The sequence below is a fragment of the Lathyrus oleraceus genome, chromosome 7 (assembly GCF_024323335.1).
Source record: "Lathyrus oleraceus cultivar Zhongwan6 chromosome 7, CAAS_Psat_ZW6_1.0, whole genome shotgun sequence".
In the NCBI taxonomy this organism is placed as follows: Eukaryota; Viridiplantae; Streptophyta; class Magnoliopsida; order Fabales; family Fabaceae; genus Lathyrus; species Lathyrus oleraceus.
This window is the reverse complement of record NC_066585.1, coordinates 248,442,949-248,467,135: the sequence shown is the minus strand read 5'-3', so window position 1 is coordinate 248,467,135 and position 24,187 is coordinate 248,442,949.

Here is a 24,187-nt window from a genome sequence, read left to right as displayed (position 1 = left end):
TACCTAGGACGTGATGGGTGCCTAACGCCTTCCCATTGCGTAATTTACCCCTTATCCAGATTCTCTGATTTTTTCATTAGTTTTCTACGTGTAAAACTTCTTAGGTTTTTGTTCGCTTTTTAACCAGTCCTTAGGATAAATAAAAGTGCGGTGGCGACTCGATTCATTGTATGCATTGCTTATGGTTTAATCAATAAATCATATAGCGACGAATACACCGCTACAGAAAAGTGGCGACTCTGCTGGGGAGAGACTACGTTAGACCTTCCCTGGTGGTATTGCCTACTTTTCACCCTTGTTGTATGATATTTGTTTATGTGTTATTTGACATATTTTTGTATAATTTGGGATAACTGTATTGATTGTAATGTTTGAATTGCTTGATATACAATTGTTGTTTGCTTTGGTGATCTCTGTGAGATGAGTTCTATACCCGAACTCGAGTGCACTCTAGGATAGGAGAATGGCGTAGTCTTGTTGACTGGTGTGGAGTATTCCTTAGCCAGTTGACTTGCGAGTCCATTCACTTGGTGGAGGTCATGTTGGATTAATAATGTCACACAAGTCATTTGTGGTTAGGCATTATTCGTTCAATCACGTGCCTTAGAAGCCAAGGACCTTAGTTTACCAAACCCATCTTGGCCTATTTTTAGGACGTAGTGCGGAGGTCGTTCAGATGTAAGATCTGATGCGATTGTTACGCGATACTACACTTATAAGAGTCTCTCTTGAGAATATTTTTGGAATACGAGTATTCGTTCCTCCGATAATATCCGAGAGATGGGACGATGATTATGGGAACCTCTGGTAGAACATGTCTGGCAGGTTTAAACCCTAGTACACTCCCTTTGGGTGGTTCTTAACCAAGACTCCATGCTCGTGACTCTCAGCAAACCCGTGATTCGTGGTTGAGTCGTTCAAACATCGTTAATATCAATGGAACTTGGGTATTGATAAGGGGTAAAACCTAAATCTACCAAAATGGATGATTGATATTAGGGATGTTAGAGCCGGTTCATGTACCGTTAATATCAATGGAACTTGGGTGTCGATAAGGTGAAAACCTAAATCCGCCAAAATGGATGATTGATATTGGGGATACAATGAGCTTTCCCACGACCTTTGTTTGGTGTGCTTTGCTTGATCCTTGAGTGTGATTGTTGCATTCATACATTCATGCATTCATCTGCACCTCATGTCATCAGAAAAAAGAAATTTTCAAGGAACTTAAAGGGTTTATTTGCAAAATTTTCAGACATGGAAAGACCAAAAAGGCATACGAAGAAGTACAGTTTTAAACAGCCTGATGTGAAGGAGTTAAGGAATCTGACACCTTATGTATTAGATCCCTTGGGTTTCAAAGCTCGCTATGGGAAGCTTCTGCCTCTGTTGACTACTCAGGTTGATGAGGGATTGATGAGTACTCTAGCTCAGTTCTATGATCCGCTGTATCACTGCTTCTCCTTTCCGGATTTCCAGTTATTGCCTACTTTGGAGGAGTATTCTCACCTTATTGGGACTCCGATTCTGGATCAGGTGCCGTTCAGTGGCCTAGAGAGTATTCCGACCGCTCGAGAGATTGCAGATTTGTTGCATATCAATGAAGCTTTGATCAAAGCTAATTTGACTACCAAAGGTGGAATTCAGGGTTTTCCTTCCGAGTTCCTCGTCGCTCAAGCTACCATCTATGGGAAGGCCATGAGTGAGGATGCCTTTGAGGCTTTGTTTGTATTGCTCATCTATGGGTTGGTCTTGTTTCCCAACTTCGACAAATTCGTGGACATGAATGCTATTAGGATCTTCTCAGTTCTTAATCCCGTTCCGACTTTGTTGGGCGATGCTTATGTCTCTTTGCACCTGAGGAATGCAAAGGGTGGAGGAGTTATTGTCTGCTGTCTACCTTTGCTGTACAAGTGGTTTATTTCGCACTTGCCGCAGACTCTTGCCTTCAAGGAGAACAAGGGATGTCTACGGTGGTCTCAGAGACTCATGTCTCTCACTAATGATGATATCTCCTGGTATGATCGCGTGTATGATACCGTCCAGATCATTGACTATTGTGGTGAATTCCCTAATGTGCCTCTTCTTGGTACATGTGGTGGGATCAGCTACAATCCCATTCTCGCACGTCGTCAGCTTGGGTTCCCCCTAAAGGATAAACCTCATAACATTTTGTTAGAAGGTGTGTTCTTTCAGGAGGGTAAAGATCCCCAAGGCCTGAAAGCCAGATTCGTCTGCGCTTGGCGCAAGATCTGCAAGAAGAGTAGGAATGAGCTAGGTCTGAAGAATTGCATTGCTTTGGAGCCTTATACTTCCTGGGTCAGACAGAGAGCTGCCACTTACTTGATGCCATATGATCATCCGAGACCTACACCGTTGGATGTGGATGGGCCTTCAACCCTCCCTACCCAACGTGTAGAGGAGTTGAGAGAAGAAGACCTTTCGCGTGCTTGGATCCGTGAAAGAGAGGAATTGCTTCAGCAGCTTAAGGAGAAGGATGCTCTAATTGAGTTCCTCGAGCATCGAGTGATCGACGATCCCAATGATACTTGGACTTCTTTGCTTCCTCAGTCTTCCAAATTCTGGAAGAGGAAGTATGATCAGCTGGCTAAGGAGAAAGCAGATATGGAAGCTGCCTATGAGAGAGAGATCAAGAAGCTGTGTGTTTCTCGTCTTCCAGCATCCCGAGCTACCAGGGATCCATAGGATGTTATTTTCCTTTTCTCCTTGTAATTGAATCAAAAATGTTGTACTTCTTTGTCTCGATTATATTGAATGAGATATTTTCCATATGAAGTTAAAATGCTTTAAATATTCAAAAATTGCAAATAATACCCTAAGGGTTCTTTGAAAATAAATAAAGCATATGCACAAGCATTTCATGCATCATTTCGCATAAGCAGGTACCTTGTTTCTGGCCTTCTTGTGCTGACTCTGTGTTCTTCATTTATTTTGAGACAAGCTGACTCACCGGTACTACACTCGAGCAAATTCTGCCAGAGTTATGGATCAGCTAGAGCAAGAGAACAGAGAACTGAAGGAAGAGGTCGCCAGACTTGGCGCTTTGATGGAGCAACTTCTCGCTGCCCAGAATCAACCTGCTCAACCGCCTGCAACCCCTGTTCAGAGGACTGTTGTCTCTGAAATTGTAGCTCCGTCTGTGCCAGCCGCCAGCGCTCATTTTGGGTCTCATGCTATGCCAGCCGGGTTCCCTTGGGGTATGCCTCCAGGTTTCATGCCTGACATCCCTGCTCCAACTTTTGCTCACATGCCGGCATCTAGCCCGGTCCCCGTTGCTGCTCCTCCTGTCGTGCATACTATGCCGAGGGTTGAAGATACCATCTATCATTCCGAGCCATCTGAGGACCCGGACGTTAATGAAAAGATGGACGCCATGAATGACCAATTCCTTGAGCTGAGGAAGGAATTGAAGACTCTTCGAGGTAAAGATTTGTTCGGCAAGTCTGCTGCCGAGTTGTGCCTTGTTCCCGGTGTTAAAATACCGATTAAATTCAAAGTGCCTGACTTTGAGAAATACAAAGGGAACACCTGTCCACTTGCTCACCTGGTCATGTACGCCAGGAAAATGTCAACCCAAACCGATAATGATCAGCTGTTGATCCATTATTTTCAAGACAATTTATCGGGTGCTGCGCTCATATGGTATATGAGCTTGGATAGTGCTAATATCAGATCCTTCAACGACCTTGGCGAAGCCTTCGTCAAGCAGTACAAATATAATGTCGATATGGCACCTGACCGTGATCAACTCAGGTCTATGTCGCAGAAGGACAAGGAAACCTTCAAGGAGTACGCCCAGAGGTGGCGAGAGCTGGCTGCTCAAATTACTCCTCCGCTGGAAGAGAAAGAGATGACTAAGATCTTTTTGAAGACTCTTAGTTCTTTTTATTATGAGCGGATGGTCGCTAGTGCTCCCTCTGATTTCACCGAGATGGTGAATATGGGGATGAGGTTGGAAGAAGGTGTCCGTGAAGGACGTTTGGCGAAAGATGAAGGCTCTTCTAGCAAGCGGTATGGAGCATTTGCTAAGAAGAAGGATGGGGAAGCACATGCTGTGCAATCCCATGGCAAATCAAGGAAACCTCCTGTTCAGAGGAAACCCGCACGCCGTGCCGGTCATCAGCACCAGGTGGCTCATATAGCGCCTGTATTCAGAGATAATCAGCAGGCTCAGCATCAGCAACAATATCAACAGCCTCAATATCAGCAACAGCAACGCCCACAGCAACAGGCTTACCAGCCTCGTGGAAGCACAACCAATCAGGCCAACATGAATTATGATAGGAAGAAGATCAGCTTCGATCCGATTCCAATGTCATACGCAGAGCTATATCCTTCCTTGTTGGAAAGGAAATTGGTTTCTCCCAGGGATCCTCCTGCTATTCCTGCAAACCCACAATGGTGGTATAAACCAGATCAGCATTGTGTGTATCACTCCGGAGCTCCGGGCCATAATATTGAAAACTGTTATCCACTCAAGACTAAGGTTCAAGACCTTATGAGATGTAGGATTTTGAGCTTCGAAGATTCAGGCCCAAATGTCACTAAGAACCCATTGCCTTCGCATGGGAAGTCTGTGAACATGGTCAAGGGATGCCCTGGGAAATACAAGGTCAAATATGTAAGTCATATTCGACAGTCGTTGGTGGAATTACATCGTTTGCTGTGTCAGTACAGCCACATGGAGCATGACCACGACAAATGCCGCATCTGTTCGGTGAACCGTTTGGGTTGCAACCAGGTCCGTAGAGAATTGCAAGAGTTATTAGACGAAGGAACCATTGAGATTTTGCAAAATCGCAATGTTGACGAAGATGAGTCGGAGGTGAACATTATATCCCTCGTGTTCAAGTTACCCGAGCCTGTTGTTATTCGCTATGATAGCAGCAAGCCGAAGGCTTCTCCCTCCTTGGTGATTAAACCTGCAGGCCCCGTGCCTTATTCGTCTGACCAAGCTGTGTCGTTCAGATATAACCCTGTTGCTGTGCAAGATGGGGTAGAAGTGCCTTTGCCTTCAACTGCTATGACTAACATCGCCGACGTAAGCGGCCTGACCCGGAGTGGTCGTGTTTTCTCTGCACCTGCTAAAGCCCCTGTTGCTTCCGAATCTGCTGAGCGCCCGGTGGGGACCGCTGTTAATATTCAGAATCCGGCACTTGATGTTGCCAAACCCTCCTCCGTACAAAAGACTCCCACTTCTTCTGTTGGCCCGAGTGGCATTATGAATGAAGAATCTGATGAGATGCTGAGGCTCATCAAAAAGAGTGAGTACAACGTTGTAGACCAGCTTCTACAAACGCCATCCAAGATTTCCATACTATCCTTGCTGTTGCATTCAGAACCCCATAGGGAGGCTCTGCAGAAGGTCTTGGATTTGGCGTATGTCGATCATGACGTCACCATTGAACAGTTTGACAGTATAGTTGCAAACATTACCGCTTGCAACACTTTGAGTTTTAGTGAAGCTGGTCTCCCTGAGGAGGGAAGAGACCACAACATGGCTTTACACATATCTCTAAACTGCAAATCTGATGCCATGTCCAACGTGCTGGTGGACACTGGATCATCATTAAATGTATTGCCAAAATCCACACTCTCCAGATTGTCATATCAGGGTCCTCCTATGAGGCAGAGTGGGGTTGTTGTGAAAGCATTCGATGGGTCGCGCAAGACCGTGATTGGGGAAGTTGATCTCCCTATCAAAATCGGACCAAGTGATTTCCAAGTTACCTTCCAGGTAATGGATATCCACCCACCTTATAGCTGTCTCTTAGGCAGACCATGGATTCACGAGGCTGGCGCCGTGACATCCACCCTACACCAGAAGCTGAAGTTTGTCAAGAATAAGAAACTGGTTGTGGTAGGGGGAGAAAAGGCTCTCCTGGTTAGCCACCTGTCTTCCTTCTCATACATTGACGCAGAGGATGAAGTTGGAACTCCGTTCCAAGCTTTATCTATTGATGAACCGATTGAAAAAAAGTCTCCATCATTCGCTTCCTACCGTGATGCAAAGCTGGCCATTGAATGTGGTGCAGTAGCTGGTTTAGGGAAGGTGATTGAGCTTGAAGACAACAGATCCCGGGCTGGCATTGGCTACTGTTCTGGGGCATTTAATGAGCAAGGTCTGTTCACAAGTGGAGGATTCATCCATGATGATCAACCTGAGGAAGAGGAAGCTGCTGCTATCTTGGAAGAGGATGCAGAAGATCTGAACAACTTCGTTATTCCTGGTGGTGTCTGCCACAATTGGGTCGCTGTAGATGTTCCTACAGTCATCCCTAGATCAGAGTAATTGTTCACTTTGTTTAAAACCCTTCTCCCATGCCAAAAGGAGAAGTGATGACATTGTTGGCAGCATATATACAATGATGTTTTCATTCAATTAATGCATTGTTAAACATTTGTTTTTCCATTTGTTTTCACTTTTTGCTTTTTGCATGAAATCAGTGATCACAAAAAACCCCTAAAAAAAACAAGAATAAAAGCAAACATTTTTCATCTGCATAATGATTTGCTTGTTTAAATTCTAAAATTTTTCATTAACCAAAATCATTATGCAGGTTGATTCTAAAACCCATTGAACATAATGATCCAACGCCATCTCCCAATTTTGAATTCCCTGTATTCGAGGCAGAGGAAGATGATGTTGAAGGAATTCCTGATGAGATTTCCCGTCTCCTTGAGCACGAGAAGAAGATCATTCAGCCGCACCTTGAAGATTTGGAAACAGTCAACTTGGGGTTTGAGGATTGTGTTCGTATGGTGAAAATTGGGGCACTTCTTGAAGAGTCTGTCAAGAAGGATTTGATTAGCTTGCTACGAGAATATTCCGATATCTTCGCTTGGTCATATGAAGACATGCCGGGTCTAGATACAGATATTGTGCAACATTTCCTGCCTTTGAAGCCTGAGTGCGTGCCTGTGAAGCAGAAGCTCAGAAGAACTCATCCAGATATGGCAGTGAAGATCAAAGAGGAAGTTCAGAAGCAAATTGATGCGGGGTTTCTGGTGACTTCTACATATCCTCAATGGGTGGCCAATATTGTGCCTGTTCCTAAGAAGGACGGAAAAGTCCGTATGTGCGTTGATTACAGAGATTTGAATAAAGCTAGTCCAAAAGATGATTTTCCTCTACCACACATTGATATGTTGGTAGACAATACAGCTAAATTCAAAGTTTTTTCCTTTATGGACGGATTTTCCGGATATAATCAAATCAAAATGGCACCCGAAGATATGGAGAAGACAACATTCATCACACCTTGGGGAACATTCTGTTATCGAGTGATGCCCTTCGGTCTGAAGAACGCCGGAGCCACGTATCAACGAGCTATGACTACCTTGTTCCATGATATGATGCACAAGGAGATAGAGGTCTACGTTGATGATATGATTGCTAAGTCCCGAACGGAAGTTGAGCATATTGAGCATTTGTTGAAGCTTTTTCAGCGTCTGAGGAAGTTTAGACTTCGCCTGAATCCGAACAAATGTACATTTGGAGTCCGTTCCGGCAAGTTGTTGGGTTTTGTGGTAAGCGAAAGAGGTATTGAGGTTGATCCTGCAAAGGTCAAAGCAATACAGGAGATGCCTGCACCAAAAACTGAGAAGCAAGTCCGAGGTTTTCTTGGCCGCTTGAACTATATTTCCAGATTTATATCCCACATGACTGCCACATGTGCGCCGATATTCAAGCTCCTCCGGAAAGATCAATCTCATGATTGGACCGAGGATTGCCAGAAAGCTTTCGACAGTATCAAAGAATATCTGTCTGAACCTCCGATCTTGTCTCCGCCCGTGGGAGGAAGACCTCTGATCATGTATTTGACTGTGCTTGAAGACTCGATGGGTTGTGTCCTCGGTCAACAAGATGAATCGGGGAAGAAGGAATTTGCTATATACTACCTCAGTAAGAAGTTTACTGATTGTGAGTCTCGGTACTCTATGCTTGAGAAGACGTGTTGTGCTTTAGCTTGGGCTACTAAGCGTTTGCGCCAGTACATGATAAATCATACAACTTGGTTGATATCCAGAATGGATCCGATTAAGTATATCTTCGAGAAGCCTGCTTTAACTGGGAGGATTTCCCGTTGGCAGATGTTGTTGTCCGAGTATGATATTGAGTATCGAGCTCAAAAAGCCATCAAAGGTAGTATCTTGGCTGACCATTTAGCGCACCAGCCGATCGAAGATCATCAGTCTGTTCAGTATGACTTCCCTGATGAGGAAATTCTGTATTTAAAGATGAAAGATTGTGATGAGCCTACACTTGATGAAGGTCCGGAACCTGGTTCCAGATGGACGATGGTGTTCGATGGCGCTGTAAATCAGTATGGAAATGGAATTGGGGCAGTAATCATTACTCCTCATGACACACATATTCCGCTTACAGCAAGGCTAACTTTCAAATGCACGAATAATATGGCTGAGTATGAGGCCTGCATTATGGGACTTGAAGAATGTATTGATTTGAGAATCAAGCATCTTGATGTATATGGTGATTCGGCCTTGGTTGTCAATCAGATCAAGGGTGAATGGGAGACGAATCAACCCAGTCTCATTCCATACATAGATTATGCAAGAAGGATTTCAACTTTCTTTACAGAAGTTGACTTTCATCATATTCCTCGAGAGGATAATCGGATGGCAGATGCTCTTGCTACGCTTGCTTCCATGATTGTTGTCAAGTATTGGAATGAGGTCCCCAATATTGCCGTGATGCGCTTGGATAGACCAGCTCACGTATTTGCAGTCGAAGAAGTGAATGATGACAAGCCTTGGTATTTTGATATCAAGAATTTCCTCCAGAACCAGGTCTACCCGCCTGGGGCATCTGTGAAAGATAGGAAAACTTTGAGAAGGTTGTCAGGCAGTTTCTACCTCAGTGGTGAAGTGCTGTATAAAAGAAATTTTGACATGGTTTTGCTCAGATGCGTGGATAGACACGAAGCAAACCTGTTGATGACTGAGGTCCATGAGGGTTCATTTGGTACTCATTCCAATGGACATGCCATGGCTAGAAAGATATTGAGAGCAGGCTACTATTGGCTGACAATGGAGTCTGACTGCTGCAAATATGTGAAGAAATGCCACAAGTGTCAGATTTATGCGGATAAGATTCATATTCCTCCGACACTCCTGAATGTGATTTCATCACCATGGCCTTTCTCTATGTGGGGAATCGACATGATCGGCATGATCGAGCCGAAAGCGTCCAACGGACACAGGTTTATTCTCGTAGCAATTGATTACTTCACCAAATGGGTTGAGGCCGCTTCGTATGTGAACGTGACCAGGCAGGTGGTTGTGAAGTTTATCAAGAACCAGCTGATTTGCCGTTATGGTGTGCCAGATAAGATCATTACTGATAATGGATCTAATCTGAATAATAAGATGATGGATGAGTTGTGCGCTGAATTCAAGATTGCACACCATAATTCTTCTCCCTACAGACCTAAGATGAATGGGGCTGTTGAAGCTGCCAATAACAATATCAAGAAGATGACCGTTACATACAAAGATTGGCATGAAATGCTGCCATTTGCTTTGCATGGATATCGTACATCTGTACGCACTTCAACAGGGGCAACCCCTTTCTCTCTTATTTACGGCATGGAAGCTGTTCTCCCAGTAGAGGTGGAGATCCCATCAATGAGAGTCTTGATGGAAGCCAAGTTGACTGATGCTGAATGGATTCAAAGTCGCTATGACCAGTTGAATCTAATCGAAGAGAAGCGATTAACTGCCATGTGTCATGGTCAGTTATATCAGCAGAGAATGAAGAAAGCATTCGATAAGAAGGTCAAGCCTCGTGTGTTCCGAGAAGGTGACCTCGTGCTCAAGAGAGTCTTGTCTTTCGTGCCCGATTCCAGGGGCAAGTGGACTCCAAGCTATGAGGGTCCATATGTTGTTAAGAGAGCCTTTTCAGGCGGAGCTTTGATGCTTACAACAATGGATGGGGAGGATTTCACTCGTCCTATGAATTCAGATGCAGTCAAGAGATACTTTGCCTAATAAAGAAAAAAGTATATGCAAATGAAAAACAGAATAGCTTGCTAAGTTGAAAACCCGAAAGGGCGGCTTAGGCAAAAATAAGCGTCTCGGTGGATAACCCGCAAGGGTAATCCAGACAAAAATTAGAGACTTGAAAAAATGAGTATATTTGCATCCCGCTAGATTGAGTACCTCACCCTGGGGCAATCTAGGCAAAAATTAGGGATTTGGCAAGTAACTGCATCCTGACAAGACTTTCTGTTCCGCGGTTGTCCTTTCGTCAAAGGATTCTCGATTCATCGTCGACTGAAGCTTTGCATACATCGAGATTCAAATTGGTAGAGAAAGGATCATTATGTTCAATGTAGCCCTCTTCCAATATATATCACTGATTTCAAATTTGTACAGATCTATGGAGTCTTGCCATTTGCAGGCTACCATTCCATCAAATAAATTTGAGCTTTTATCCAATTATTTGCACTCTTACTTGTTTCAATTCAACAAATGTTTTGCATGTTTTAATTGATAAAATGTCATTGTTTTAAACAAATAAATTTTTTCAAAATTGTTGTTTTAAACAAAGTGAATATTCACAACGACAAAAGGATACTCAGAGATGTCTCAGTGCTCTCCCGGGGGTGGTATGATTCCCAACAGGTAAGACAGTGGTTCATATTCCTGGCATTTGATTGTATCCTCTTTCTCCCGGTTTGCTGTTGGGGTTGTTCCCCAAGCAGAGGTGTTGTTGAAGACTCAGTTTCTTCTCCAGCAGTAATCTCCCTAGCATTGGTTTGTTCTCCTTGTGGTAGATTCAGTGGTTGGTGGATCGATATCCCGGTACTTTACCGCTTTTCCCAGCATTGTCGCAAGCAGAGCTGTTGGTGGGGTTGTTCCCCGGTATAGTCGCAAGCAGAGATGTTGTTGAAGACTTCGCGTTCTTCTCCAGCAGTAGTCTCTCCCCTGTGCAGTCGCCAGCGGAGTTGTTGTGTCTCTCTTCAGCATGGTTGCTTTCCATCTTTTCCAGCTTAGTCTGCAGAATGGTTGTTGTGGCAGTTTCTGCCTATTGAAAGCTATCTCAATCCCCAGTAAGGCCGGTTGGTGGCTCTTGCATCCCAAAGATTGGAATGATTTCCTGATTTACTTTTGATCCTCAGTAGAGTGGCTTGTTGCAGAATCTACTTGCGTGATCCGTCGGATGTATGTTCTCCCCGAGTAGAGTGGCTTGCGGCAGAATCTACTTGTGTGGTGCTTTCTCCTTCAGTGGCTTGTGCTCTGAAAGGATAGCTGATAGTTTTCCCCAGTAGAGTTGCTTGTGCAGTTAGATTCTACTCGGATGATTCTCCTTCAGTGGGTTGTTCCCCAAGGTTGTTTGGAGTTGCCTTCGCAGCAGTTCTTGGTTGAGCCATGAACTCTTGTTTCTCAGTTGATGCAGGGATCCCCTGCAGATATCACCAGGATTCTCCTGATCCCCTGCAGTACCCGCAGATCTTTGCTTTACAGCATGTGGACCTCTAGCAGATTGGCTTTCCAGTTGGTTTTTCCCCTGGAAGTATAGTACCGGACGTTTGATTCCTGGGCCTGTTGTGTTAGATATGTCTGTTTTGTCAGCATTCATCAAACATAAATCACGCATATTCATGCATATTCATAAAACATTCGGATATTCATGTTGCATTGTTCGCCATATATCGTTTGTTTGTTGTCTCCTGCACTGGGTTTTACAGATCTCTTTATAGATCTTCCCAAGCAGATGTCGGGTGGTTAAATCTCTCCATATAGAGTCAGCCCATAAGTAGAAAGTGTCTGTCTTTTCTTCTGCAGTTCCCCACTGAGATATATCCTCGTGGATGACGGTTTCTTCCGTTTCCTCCCAACAGATATACTGGGATGGATTTTCCTATTGAGTTATATCCTCATAGGACGTGTTTTGATTCAGTCTGTCTTTTCGGATCAACCCCGAATTGGCATTTTGTCAGCTGTTTCTTGTGCTTCCCTGTGGAAGAAATGAACGATTTGCCCAGTATCCGGCATCAATTCATTTATCCCCAGTGGAGTTTTTTTTGGGCCTTTACCCTTATACCGGTAGTTGTAAGTCCTATGTTCTTGCTTCTTGGCGGAATTTGTGGTTATATACCTTTTATTCCTCAAGCAAGAGTTGTTGGTTTTCTACCCAGTAGTCGGTAGTCGTAAATCCTGTTTGCCTGCTCTCCAGCAGCTTGTGGTTTGTTATAAACCCTATTTTTGTTTCGCGTGCGGATTCGTGATTCGTTCCATCCCCACGCAGAGTTGTTGGCTACTACCCCGTATTCGGTAGTTGTAAGTCCTATCTTTTTTTCCCCTAGCAGAGGTAACCTTTGTGGTTCGTTCTGGTTGATGGTGGATTCGCTGTTGTTGTGATTTTTATCCCCAACAGAATTTGTGTTTCCCTGTGGAATAAGTTGAATAAGTGCTCAGTATTTGGCCTTCATTCACCCTATCCCCAGTGGAATCTGTGGTCTTCTACCCCGTATTCGGTAGTTGTAAATCCTATGTTGTTTTGTTCTCCCCATCGGAGTTTGTGCCTTATGGTACGAGTGGATAAATTGTCGGATGCTTGCAATTTTATCCCAGCTGAGTTGTTGGTGTCTACCCAGTAGTCGGTAGTGTTAACCTCTTGTTTCCTCAGCCAGATTTTTGGTATTCTACCCCGTTTTCGGTAGTTGTAAACCCTAATTTCTCCCCTTTGCGGAGTTAACCTTGTTGTTCATCCTAACCGATGATGGTTACTCTTTGTGGTTATCTTCATTTAATATTTAATGTTGATATTCCTCCCTTTGCAGGTGGATAATTGCCGGATGCTAGCAGTTTATCCCCAGCGAGTTGTCTTCTGGATCATTGCCGTATGCTCGCAATGTCATCCCTTTTGAAGTTGCCAGTGGGTCTTTTCACCGATTGCTAGTGATTTGTTCCCCGGATCATTGACTGTTTATCAATGTATCCCCAGCTAGTCCCTGTGAATAATTGCCGGATGCGTGCAATACATTCCCAGCGGATCGCCTTTCATTTACCCGTTTGCTCGATAATGATTGTTGCTCCCTTTGATTGGTCATCTTTATATACCTAGTTTGGTATCCCGATGCCTTTCTTTTCGGTCGATTTATCCTCTGTTAACCCAGTAACCGGTTGTGGATAATCTTCCATGCGAGTGTGTTATCCACGTTCTGACGGTAATGGATAATATATCTCATGCGCTCTTCAGTTGAAACTTTTTGTGTTTCCCTAGTCGAGTAAGATTCGTTATTCCTTTTGCGGAGTCGAATATTTGTTGTTTGGATAATTGTTGGATGCTTGCAAGTTATCCCTTTGAGTTGTCTTTCGGTTACCCGGATGCTTGGTATCGATTGTCTCTCTGTTTGGTTGGTCACCTATTATATACTTCGGTATCTCTGGTGTCTTTTCCTTTCGAGTATTATTCACGGTATGCCGGTAATGAATAATATATCTCTTTCACTCTTTGGTTGGAATCCTTTGTTGATCTTCCCCAGTAGAGTAAGATTCGTATTCTTTGTAGAATCGAATACCCATCCTTTAACCAGTTTGTGTTTTGGATGATGCGTGTTTTGGCATATATACCAATTCACGTTTTCGGTAGATCACCTATTATATACTTCGGTATCCCTGGTGTTTCTTACCATGCGAGTGTATTATCTACGGTCCGCCGGTAATAGATAATATATCTCATGCGAGTATTCTATCCACGTTCTGACGGTAATGGATATTATATCTCATGCACTCTTTGGGTTTGTGTCCCCAGTTGAGTAAGATTCGTATTCCATGTTGTGGATTCGAACGTCCATCCTGTAAGTCGATTTGCTTTCAAGCTCTCCTTTCGGACGATGAGTGTTTTGGCATATATACCAATTCACGTCTTTGGTAGGCCACCTATTATATACTCCGGTATCTCTGGTGTCTCTTCCTTTTCGAGTATATTATTCACGGTCTGCCGGTAATGAATAATATGTCTCATGCACTCTTGGGTCAATCTTTTGATTGTTTTCTCCGCAGAGTAAGATTCGTATTCCTTGTGGAATTGAATATCCATCCTATAAACAAGTCTGTTTTTCTAGCTTTCCTCAGTCTGATGAGTGTATTGGCATATATACCAATTCACGTTTCGGTCGGTCGCCTATTATATACCTTGGTATCCTTGGTGTTCCTTCCTTTCTGCTCCCTATTATGACCTTGGTCCTCTGTGGAGTCAGATTTCCCTGAGCTTACGTACCTTTTTCAGGTCTTTCTCAGATGTTTGGATTGATTGATATCTCTCGCCCTTATACCGGTCTTAAATAGTCATTCTTCCTGAGTTTGTTGCCCTTATACCGGTAACATCTCATTCTCTGGCTTCCCCTGGAAAGTCCTTTCTAGATTTCCCCAGCGGAGTTTGTGTTGCTATTCGTGTTGCTGTATTGGTGTTATCCCAGTACATGCATTTTGTGGGTCAGCTTGAGTCATTCCGATGGATTGTGTTTCCTTTGGAATCATTTCTTATCCCCAGTGTGAGTCCTTTGCTTCCCCAGTGAGGTCTCCAGTCTGATTTCTGGTATCCCCTAATCAGAGTCGTGTCTTGCACATGCGATGTCAGTTTTGTTTTCCCCAACTCGAAGTCGTGTCCTGCTCACGCATTCTTTTTCTTTATTATCCCCAATAAGAATCCCGATAAGAGTCCTGTTAGAGTCTCTGTTCCTGGTGAGTGTATTACTCCGATGGATCGCCATTTCTTCTGTGTGAACCATATTCCCCACAGAGTTGGTGTCTTTTGCATGCATACATCTGCATCATGAGGTCTCTTAGGGACCAAAATTTGTCTCATTACTGTTATTTAAGCCCATTCTACCGTGTCGATATGAAGATTTCTAAACTTCACTTCTCCGGGTAGAATGACCTTAAATAGGGGCATCTGTAAGACCCCAATTTTTGCCCTAAGATCCCTCATGGCATCATGTCATATAATAACATTGCCTCAAGGATCTTTGTGCACCTTTGCTTGCCTCCTAGTGGGTGGGTCATCTTGTGAGTGTGGTTCTTGATCACCAAGCATGTATTGCATTTGTATATCATTTCTTTTCATTTGTTTACTAACCAAAAGTACAAAAATATTGTCATCTAACCATGTTACTTGCAGCTGAAGCAATCATCAGTCAATCAATCAAGCAAGCCATTGGGCAATGGATGGTGTCCATTCTTGAAGAATTTGGGCACCATGATCATCCATGAGAGATTCATATGAGTTGTGATATCATTTGGTATCAAGATCTCAAGAGAAAGAGGCTTGAAATTCATCAGAACATGGCTCAGTCAACCAAAACCCTAGCAAAGTCAACTATGGTCAACTGTGCATTTAATCAGGAATTTGAAGGTGTAAGATGGTTGGAAAGGTCTCATTCATGTCCATATAAGCCTCATTTGGCATTTCAAACATCCGCAGTGAAGGATTTGAGGTCAGACAAAAAGTTTCCCAAAATGGAAATGACCTGTAATTTTCACCTGCCAAAAATGGAAAGTTATTCTCCTCAAAATTACACCATGAATCAAGCTTCAAATCAAAATTTGTCCAACATGAAAGTTGAAGATCTTGTTCTTGCCTTTCCAAAAAGTCCAAGAACACTCATTTCTCATTTATGGTTGGCAAGTTATGATCAAATCATTTTCAAGAATTTTGGAATTTCAAAGTGGCATATCTTTCAAACCATTAGGCCAAATTGGTTGATTCTTTTTTGAGCAAACCACATTTGATGTGTACTATCCAAATCCATCATCACAATTCATCAGAAACCTTCACATAAAAAGGTCATTTTTGAAGTGAACCATTTAATTTTTGGTGGGAAGAAAAGTCAAATTTCAAAATACATGGAATTTTCACATGAAACCAATGCAATTCACTTCCAAATGTGATTTATGACTTGCTTCAAGTTGAAAATTACTGTTACATTGCATGGAAGTGCATGAGGGCAAATTGGCCAATTTCCATAACAAGCTCCATTTGCTAATCACATCCAATTATGCTAAACATGATTAAGGCATGGATTAAGAGAGGGTATAAAAGCCTAATCCTAACAGAATTTCAGGATGAACAATCATTTTTTCAGATCAAAATCCAAAATCTCACAAATTCTCTCAATTTCTCACAATTTGCACACGCACTTTTTTCACTCATTCATCAAATTTCTTCACTCTTTGTGCTGTATCTTGCTTCGATCTTCATCTGCAGGTGATTTAGAAGATCTGTTTGAAGCAAGAACTTGAAGAACTGTGCAAATTCGCAGCTGTTGAAGATCTTGAGCTTCCATGGCAGTTGAAAAATCCACCATTCTCGTGCATTGTTGAGCTGAGCATTCATCACTATCCACCTCCTACAACATCCAAGACCATCTGTTTCACTCGATTGGGACCTGAAACGCACGGATTTCACACTGCGATCATCAAGAGGTAAATTTTCGAAGTCTCCAATTCTTGAAATCAACATATGGATTCGATAGATTGTTCATCATAGAGTAATCTGAAAGTTGAATCGCGCGATTTCATCCATTAATCATCAAGAAATCTGAATTTTAAGTTTTTTACCTCCTTTTGACCCTAGGCTTGTCCTAGTGGTCTTACTTCTCACATTTGAGTTGTTTTTTCAGGTTAAAGAAGCAAATGCTTTAAGGAATTTAATTCAAATTGATTGATGTTGATTTATTTGATTGTGATGAACTAACTTGTTTCATTTTGTAGGATGCTAACTCATTTCATTTGAGTTTGTGCTTTGCACACATGATTGATTGTGTTGTCTGTTGGTTCATAATTTGTCTGTTTTGACTTTGTGACTTGGATACTGATTATATTTGATTGATTTCAGGTACCATAGTCGCTTTAGTTCCTTGAGAACTTGTATTGCTTTGCTTTGCTTAAGCATTGAGGTAGACTCTCTTGTCTCCATGTAGTCTGGAAGACCTGGCTTGTTATTTAGCCAGGCAACTGTCTGAAGTCCTCCTTAAGAGGCAATGTTTGTGATTGTTTATTTTTGTCCCCAAGCAGGTGAAGACCTCATGTGAGGCAATTGGTAGACAAAAGAGATATGTAGCCTATCTCCTACTATTCTGTGAGTCACTCACATTGCTCACACTACTTGTGTTTGACGCATGTTGAGTAAAACCCAAGATCATCGAGTCTATACTTTGGGGAGAGAGTTCCATCTTTCTGAACTCCCCCACCTTCTTATATTCAATGCTCTCCCTGACCAGGGATAAGAGTGATGAGGCACACCCCTCATATCCTTTCATCTGCTTCACCTTGGCTCTCAATGTCAAGGTTAAGAGCACCATTGACCCTATTCCAATTGACTTTTAAGTCTAACCCTTTGATTGAGCCTAATTGTTTGGTTATAGTGGATGCTAAATGACTTTGTCTGATTGATTGCTTGTTGCATTTGTACATGCTTGCTTGCCTTTGTGCACTTATCATCATTAATTTGTTCATTATGGCATGATCATCATTGCATACCTTTTGTGATCCATGTTTGGTTTACCCATTGAGGACAATTGTAAGACCATGTCTTTGGCCATTGTTCCTAGGATTTGGAAGGGACAGAGTGTAAGACCATTTCACTTGGTCACTCATGTCCATTGCTTAATGCATTGTTTGTTTGTTGTATGTGAGGATGCAAGTGCAAGACCATGTTGTTGGCTCTTGTATTCCTATGATCATCCTTTGGAGGTTGGTATAAGTCCAGATAGATTGGCATCTGACATCCAAGTTTTGTTCTATTTTAGGAGATTGGTGTAAATCCATTTATTGGTATCCGATATCCGATTTTGTTTGTGAGATTGGAGTAAGACCATTTATTGGCTTCCGGTATCATTGTTTTGTTTTAGGAGATTGGTGTAAATCCATTTATTGGTATCCGACATCCGCTTTTGTTTGTGAGATTGGTATAAGACCATTGATGGCATCCGGTATCACCTTGCTTTATTTTTTACTTGCATTGTGGCTCATTCCTAAGGACACACTTGAATCATCTTCTATATGATTTCAAGAGGTGAACCCTTCTAAGAAGTTTTACGTTCCATCATCCATACCCTCATTGTCCTAAACCTTTTCACACTTTGCTTTCAAAAACTTTGACTTGTTGTGCAAACATCTTCATGTCTTTTCAAATTAGAAACCTGGACCATAAGTCCTTGACTTTTCAAACTCCATTTCATAAAACTTCTTTGAATCAATCCTAATCATACCTTGACCATATTTTGTGAATAATCATAATCAATTAACTTCACCCATTCAAATGTTTTGGCTTTGTCCATTGTTAATATGTTTTCATACATTAGCCGTAGGTTTCAATTACCATAGTGGTTGATGTAATTCTTACCTTATCCTTAGTGAGTTGATTGTAAGTCTTCCATACTTATTATAGGGTTAACCCCTCACTAGTATGTTGAAGCCGTCCTTGCATGGTGGATTGTTGATTCGGGTTGAGTTTTCTCCCATTGGTAATGAAAAGCCTTAGTGCTTGTGTTTTAAAATTGAACCCACTGATAATTTGGAAATCTTTTAGCCGAACTACGGCGTTTTGATCCTTACCTTTGATGGAAGGTACGTAGGCAACGGGTTCATCCGTTCAAACACAAAAATAACTAACTTGTACATTCTTTTCTCATCTTCCCATTCATGTTTGCACAATATGTCAAAACAAATAAACATTTTCTTATACAACAAGTGTGAAAAGGGCTCCCTAGGAGTACCTAGGACGTGATGGGTGCCTAACACCTTCCCATTGCGTAATTTACCCCTTATCCAGATTCTCTGATTTTTTCATTAGTTTTCTACGTGTAAAACTTCTTAGGTTTTTGTTCGCTTTTTAACCAGTCCTTAGGATAAATAAAAGTGCGGTGGCGACTCGATTCATTGTATGCATTGCTTATGGTTTAATCAATAAATCATATAGCGACGAATACACCACTACATTATCTCATCATATGCATTAGCATTGGGATCATACCTTGACATCCTACTTACCCCTATTTCATTGGGTTTGTTTTGGGAGAGATCACCAAGCACCATGTGATTGTATCATAATTTGTATTTTGTCCTTTACTAACCAAAATACCAAAAATATGTCTTTGTAACTGTCCAACTCTTTTGTAGGTAGGGCATGATCACCATTGATATATCAAGTTCACATCTAGGGTTTAAGACCCTCATTGCTAAGAGCTCAACCAAGAAATAATCCACAATGGTTCTAGGCATAATATATGAGTCCCAATGATCTCTACATATTATTTTGATCAAGAATTCTTCAAGAGTTTGGAGTTGGTTTGTCTTGGAAACCCTAGTTCATCTGGGTATCTTGAGTAACTTCTTCAACAAGATTCTTCACCCATTGATCAAATAATTCAAGGGACACTTAAAATTTCATCATATTATGCATATATGATATCCCATGAGTCCAAAAATTCAAGATAAATGCAAGTTAGCAAGGTGGTTGATGACAGTTGACCATAAGAATTCATCTGATCAAAACTGGGTTCCCCTAGACCTCATCTCCTACAATTTTCATCATATGAAAATGATTCCAAGAGAAACATTACTCTAAATGACATTCCAAACAACTTTCATGTTGATGTCTAGAGCTAGTCTTTCTTGTAAAGTCATTTTGTATGTTGAAAGATTATATGTTATTTTGTCTAAACCCTAATTTGAAAGTTAACTTCCCAAGGCCATAACTTGCTCAATTTTTATGAGATGAATTGTTTACAAGTTTCCAAATTAAATTCAAGGTGTCTACTTCAACTTTTATGTTTGGAGGAAGATCTAAATCAACTTTTATGAGCATGTGATATGAGGATAAATTATAAGTCATTTTGGACCAATACCATTGAACAAGTGATTTTCCTCAACTTCAAAAATACATAACTCATTCATCCCAAATTCAAATGATGTAAAATTTGTGACCATTTTGAAGGAGTTTGAGAGAGCTACAACTTTGATGAAGAAACCTTTCTCATTTGAAGCTCACATGAAAAGTTAGCCAATGTGGAATAATTGAACATATGGCTTGACACTTAGAAAATATTTAGACATGTTGAAATTTCCAAACATCCACCTCAAAATTCACCATGATACAAGCTTCAAATGGAAAAGTGTTTAACATAAGAGTTGTTCCTCTTGATCTAACATTTCCAAAAAGTCTGAATTTATTCATTTTGGACAAGGTTTGAGGGGTCTGTACATGGCTTGAACAGGGCTGTATCAGTTGGCGAGAATCATGCTTCAAACATCAAAACATCTTTGCCTTGCATCACAATTGTCATTCAGACTTCATTTTACTTACATTTGGACCTGATTGAGTTGCTTCATGGGCCTGTACATGCCCATGCAAGCGTGCACTTCACATTGCCAATTTTGGAAGCATTTTCAAGTGTGCAAATATCACTTACATTTTTCTATAAATAGAGGTCCATTGCATCAGTTTGAAGGTCCCTTGCGTGCCAGCTTTGTCACCAACCATTGAAACCCTCACAATTCAAAGGAAAACCTGATAAATTTCACTTGAAATTTGAGTTTGAATCTCACTGTTTGGAGATTCAAGAACTCCAGGATCCAAAGCCTTGCACCATTCCTAATCCATTTTTGCGAGCTCCATAAGCAAGATCAAACACGAATTGAAGCAAGAGAGATCAAGTTCTGCACATCATTGAAGAGGTTTTTCCAGATTTTTCTTCTCTTCGATTCTCCCTCAATTCTCATCACTTCTATTGGATCCTTGGTTGTCTGAAGTCCTACCAATATAGGCAAGAAGATTGAGTTGCTTTGAGGTTAAATCGAAGCAACTCAGTTCATACATCTCAAAATTCAACTCCGCGTGTCTCTCAATATACTTGGAGTTAGGTTAAATTGAGGTGATATTCGTGATCTACGCCTTTTTTTTAAGATCACGTCCTCCTTTTTCATTTATGTCATGGTGATGAGGGAACCAGTCCGGCCAGGGTCATCAGAGAAGATGACTGACACTTTGCTCCGATGATGCGTTGGATGTGTTCTGAGCCATCAGATCAATTCAAATCGTTTTAATCTTGAACATTGCTTTTGAATACCAGATGTGTGGCGTGCTGACTCAAGCGTATCAAGGAATGCACATTTTTGATCTGCCAGCTCAATTAATGAGGGGGATCAAGTGGTCCATATTTTTCTGATTTAATTGATTTTCATTTTATTCCTTTTATTTTCATTAATTCATATTAAATTTAATATCGATCCAAAAAATATGAGAGTTTCACCAAAAAAATTTAAATAAAATCCTCTTTCATTTTATGAATTAAAATTATTTTTTGGATCATTATTAATATTTTTCATGATTTAATTGATTTTGTGAATATTTTTAATTGTTTAAAAATACTTTTAAGTTTCCAAAAATTCTGAAATTTTTTCTCCAAGGTCTTTTGACCTTGTTTGACCTATGATAAATCTCATGGCCACTTCTTTGGTGTTTTGATGAGGTTTTAGGAATTTGACAAACCATATTTAATTTATTGCATTATTTTTATTATTTTTAATTGATTAAATGCCAAATAAATTATGTAGAGCCATTTTAATTGACTTTGTGAGTTTGACTTGTCTTGTTGGGCATTGGTCAAGGTTGATTTGACTTTGTTAGGTTAAGATCATTGGATTTAGGGGATTGATGGAATGTACATTCCATCTCCCAAAATGAATGAATGATCTTAACTTGGTAAAAGTCCTCCTTTATCCAATTTGTATTTGATCCATTTCCTCTCCCTCTTCATCTTATTCCCCTTCTTTATTCAATCATGTCACTGACCTATAATGTCTCTATATCCTAAGGCTAGTTGATTGCAAAATCAACATAAGTATGGATGAGATTAGGTCCCCCACTTTGCATATTCTTTTTGTGTGTGGTATGTTTCATGAGCATAATCCATTATACTATGTCTCTAACATGCATTAACACCAAAATTCTATAGCCCAACCTCAAATAGTTGTGACTTCTACATAAGTCCAATTACGATTGCTTAACATAGCGCTAAATTTTGACACAAAAGGCATAGCATTCTAGTTAGTGAGATTGTAACTCTCCCCTCTTTCATGGTATTGTATGGAAACTTTGCCTTTTTTCCTTCTTTTGGAAGATGACTTGGTTCAAGGATCCATGATTGTGATAAGTGGGTTGAGTGTTCTCCAAAGAATGACTTAAACAAAAGCAAAGCAGAAGCAATACTAACTTCTAATTCATTAACAACTAACATTTAATTTCAAGTCATTTAATTTTAATGCACTTTAATTTTTAAGCCTTATTCATTTGCCATTATTCATACCATTCAAATTGCTTATGTTAATGTCATTTTTATTTTGTCCACTTGGACCATATTTTTTCTGATTGTGTACATTGTGATTGTTTGTGTGGTCTTTTGACCTTAATGTACATAATAAGAACAAAAATTCTAAAAAATATGTTGTGTGGACTGTTAGTTTGATCTGAGACTATTGGACTTAGAATTTAGGCAACACTCCCTATGCAAAGGACTTGGCTAATGCCAAGTTTCATGAGACCAAATGCTTGTGAATTGAAACTTCATCTGATACATCATTGAAGATCCATTTGAGTTCATCTGCAACATGATCATTGTGAAGCTGTTATTTTGAACCTGTGACTTATACCATCTTGGAAGTCATCTGATACATGGGAATTTTTGAAGAAGATCATGGAGTTGCTAAGCTTGGATGTGGATATCTTTATTTGATGGCTTTCTCTCCAACTTGCTATTTGGGTATTGATTGATGTGTGATTCTAAAGTCCAAGGGAAAATTGGGTTTCTATATGACATTCTTGTCTATTGGGTTGCAGCCCATTGGTCAGATCTTTTCAACTCTCAACTTTTAAATTTATGCTTAGGATTAGTCTCTTCATCTCCTCTCCATTTCTTTAATTTCAAAATCTCTCCCTCCTTTTAAAATCTTCTTTGGTTGTGTCTGTTTTCTAAACTTTGACTTTATTGCAAACTAGAAACGTTGTCCTTATGCCATTTCATTTTTTAAAAATATTTTCTTAATCAAACTTGTAAATAAATTTAACTATACTTGACTTCAAATTTCAAAAGCCAAAAAGAACTAACACTCATTCAAACAATTTTAGGCCCTTGTGCCTTTCAAACTTAAACTCTTGTTAAAAGCAATGCATCCACTTTGAAATTGATACCATGAATTACGAGGTTTTGATCCCTCATTTATATGTTGGTACGTAGGAACAAGCTCGAAGGTCTTGTCAAATACAAAAATATAATTAATTAATTCTTTTATCATCCCCGATTTCTATTTATTGCAAACATCATTTGGTACAAAAACACATATGCACACAAGAAAGGGCTCCCTAGGAGTACCTAAGATACTTTGGGTGCTAACACCTTCCCTCTGTGTAACCAACCCCCTTACCTGTAATCTCTGGAATTTTATTAGTTTTGATTTGAAAACTTCTTATTTTGCGGTTTTGTTTGTATTTTTCCCTTTTCCCTTGGAAACAATAAAAGCGCGGTGGCGACTCTGGTTTTATTTACGTCTAGCTTATCTATAGCTTGATGGTCATGAATTTACCGCTAGAGGAATTAAGTGGCGACTCTGCTGGGGAGTAGCCTTCAGTGGGTTTAGCCTACTTTTTTGTGTGTATATAATTGTGTATCTGATATATGTATGTTTGTTTGTGTGATATAATCTGCTTGTTGTGCTTGGTGATCTCTGAGTGGTGAGATAAGTTCTAACCCGAACTTGAGTGCAATTAAGATAGGAGGATGGTATAGTCATGTTCGACTTGTGTGGAGTAGTCCTTAACAAGTTGGCTCGAGACCCATCCACTCAGTGGAGACCCTTTTGGAGTTAGGAATGTCACACAAGTATTTGTGGTTAGGCATTACTATCTCTGATTTGGGGTCCGAGAAGCTGAGGACCGTAGAACATTTAACCCCTCTTGGCCTATTTAGGACGTAGTGCGGAGACTGTTCAAGTGTAGACTTGATAACAGTTTATAAGCAATACTACATTCAGACGAGTTTCTCTTGAGAATATTATGGGTTGATGAGTCAGTCATCCTAACCTGTAACATCTGATAGATGGAATTAAGACTCTGGGAACTTTTTAGAACATGATCTAC